Source organism: Trichosurus vulpecula, chromosome 5 (assembly GCF_011100635.1).
Source record: "Trichosurus vulpecula isolate mTriVul1 chromosome 5, mTriVul1.pri, whole genome shotgun sequence".
NCBI lineage: Eukaryota > Metazoa > Chordata > Mammalia > Diprotodontia > Phalangeridae > Trichosurus > Trichosurus vulpecula.
Genome location: NC_050577.1, coordinates 231,372,824 through 231,376,073, shown reverse-complemented (window position 1 = coordinate 231,376,073; position 3,250 = coordinate 231,372,824). Strand labels below are relative to the sequence as shown.

Sequence of the window (3,250 nt, the reverse complement as noted above, 5' to 3'; positions counted from 1 at the left end):
AATATACCAGTAACAAATGCGAAACAATGAGCGCCAAGACAAGTGTGAAAAAGCGGGAAATGCAAGTAAAAAAAATCTACCACCACTGTATAAGATGCATCCAGTTTTTAGTCCCCAAATTTTTTAAAAAAAGTGTGCATCTTATACATGGGGAAATACAGGAAACAGAAAAGTGTGTGTATACAGTTCCCACCACCCAGTTCAGTTGTTGAATACCTGTATTGCTCTTTAAACATTGCTTGAACTCATCAGGAGTGTAGTTGAAGATGTATGGAATTAAGATATCACTATACCAGGGGCCTGGAAACTATAGGCTGATAATAATAATAATTGACATGTATATAGCACTTTAATATTTGTAGAGTGCCTTACAGTCATTATTTAACTTGAATCATACAGCACCCTTAAGCTAAAAAGTGAGGAGAGAAGCCTAGAATAGAAGGAAAAAAACAAAAGGACAGAAAGGCCAAGAGAGAAAGGTTTAGTATAGGCCCAGTCCTCCTCCCATCCCTAAGACAGGCAGATGAAATAACTGTAGAACCCTTAAGAAAAGAAAAATGAGCAAGCATTCCATAATATTCTACAACACAATGAATGAATATTACGCTTTAAAGGAAAGTGAAATAAAAGCAGAAAAAGGTAAGGAAAACAAAAAAAATGAAACATATAAATTCTCCAGAAATAAAAAAAAACTATGACAAGAATCTTCAAAATGATTCAAAAGAAAAAAATTTAGAAGAGTTGGGTCAGAAGTTAAATGATGAATCAGATCTATCAGAAGAAATAAACAAACAATAGGGTAAGAAAATCAGAACACATGACAGATGTGTTCATTCCAAGGCAATAGTGGTCTTGAAAAAGAAAATGAAACATTTGAATCTCAAAAATATAAAACTGAAATAACATTAGTGCAGGGAGAGAAATTTGGTCAGAGCAAAACAAAAGACAACCTTCAAAGAATTTGTGAACCTTACATGAGCCAAAGTGAATGATTCTAAAAATAGACTGAAAGAGGACAATTTATCACTGGTAACTCAGAAATTATATAATTAATTTAAATGTCTGAGCATCCATTTTAGGCTATTATATAGGTGAATTATTCTAAGGTTTAGGAAAAGATGGCAAAGTATTGATTGATCCCACAGAATGATGAAAAGGAAAGTCCCATCCTTAAAACTTGAATGAATAATTATACTTCATAATTCTAATGCCATAAAACAAAATTTAAAAGCAGTCAAGAAAAGGGGTTTTATTCTTCATCTTTAAGAAGTAAAAAAAAAATATCGAGGTATTATATCCCCCAAAAAAACAAACAAAACAAAGAGGTCAGGAAATATCCCCAAATGAGATCCCACAAACCTGAGTCTAATAATTTGATGTGCCTTCAACAAGAAAAAAAAGAGGAATTTGAGTCATTCCTTCAAAAGTAATAAGAATTGAAGAGTGTTTGACTTGCAGTCATTCAAGAAAAGAAACAATAAAATCCATTATTTTATGCTTCTAGGGCAAGACAAAGTTATTTTATAAAAATAAAGTTGAGATCAATATATATTTTTAAAAAAACATAGAAGTCCTTGCTTCAGCAGCACATATACTAAAATTGGAATGATACAGAGAAGATTAGCATGGCCCCTGCTCAAGTATGACACTCCAATTTGTGAAGTGTTCCATTTTTTAAGCATTACTTTCATTGGAATTGGTTCAAAGAGGGAATAACAAACACATTCAGGAAAGTGGGGGGGAAGAAGATACGAGAAGGGGAGGGTTATTGGAAGAGAGGGCAGATTGTGAGAGGTAAAAATCAGAAATAAAACACTTGAGAATGGAATGGAGAGAGAAGTAGGATAAATGGGGAAATTATTATGGAGGGAAACACACAGTAATCATTACTGTGAAAAAATTACAGGATGTTTCTCTGATAAAGATCTTATTTCTCAAATATATAGAAAACTGAGTTAAATTTATAGAAATAAGAGCCATTCATCAATTGATAAATGGACAAAGGATATAAACAGGTAGTTTTCAGATGATGTAATTAAAGCTATCTATAGTCTTATGAAAAAATGCTCTAATAACTATTGATTAGAGAAATACAAATAAAACAATAAGTTTCTACCCACATCTATCAGATTGGCTAATATGACAGAAAAGGTAAATGACAAAAGTCAAAGAGGTTGTGGGAAAATTAAGATACTAATGCACTGTTGGTGAAGTTGGATCCTGGTTCAACCCTTTTGTAGAACAATTTGTAATTATACCCAAAGGGCTATAAAACCATGCATATCCTTTGACCAAGCAGTACCAATATTAGGTCTGTATCCCAAAGAGATTAAAAAAAGGAAAAAGATCAATGTGTACAAAAATATTTATGGCAGCTCTTTTAGTGGTGGCAAAGAGTTGGAAGTTGTTGTACATGATTGGGATGGAATAAAATTGGGCTATAAGATACGATGAGCAAGATGTTCTCAGAAAAAAAACCTGGAAATTCTTACATGAATTGATGCAAAGTGAAATGAGCAGAACCAGGACATCATTGTATACAATAACAATATTGTATGAATATCAGCTGTGAATAGTTTAGCTATGCTCAGCAATACAATGATCCCAGACAAAGGACTTATGATGAAAGGTGCTGTCCACTTTTAAAGAAGGAACTGGTGGAGGCTGAATATAGATTGAAGCATACTTATTTCTTTAGTTTTCTTGGGTTGCTTTTTTTTCGTCTATATTCTTTCACAGTATGATTTACATGGAAATATGTTTTGCTTGACTAGATGTATAAGTTATACCAAATTCCTCACCTTCTCAATGGGGGGGGGGGAAGATAGGGAGGGAGAGAATTTGGAACTCAAAATTTGCCAAAAAAAGAAAGTTGAAATTGTTTAAAATGCAGTTGGAATTAAAATAAAATATTATTTTTTAAAACAGAACATAAAAGAAACATTAGGGGGAAAGGGACTTATGTGATAGACCATTAGAATTTTAAAAGTTATGTAAATGAATAAAAATAATGCATTTGGTAAAGTTTGGGACTTAAAGCCAGAAAGATCTGAATTCAAATCTTGCCTCAGATATACTTACTAACTGTATGACCCTAGATAAATCATTTAACCTCTTCCAGTCACATTTTCATTAGCTATCAAATGAAGAAATTGGACTTGACAGTTTCCTATGTCCCTTCAAGCTCTAAATCTATGATGATCTGAAAGGAAAATAATTGAATTAATATTCTATGAAATAAAGTCCACAT

At 32.4% G+C, this 3,250-nt stretch overlaps 1 non-coding gene across 1 annotated transcript; it reads left to right on the top strand.

The window, feature by feature from the left end:
* The first annotated feature begins 1,574 nt into the window (after positions 1-1,574).
* Positions 1,575-1,677, top strand: LOC118852519. Its single transcript, XR_005010591.1, has one exon. It is a non-coding gene; the product is annotated as a U6 spliceosomal RNA (small nuclear RNA).
* Positions 1,678-3,250: the final 1,573 nt, after the last annotated feature.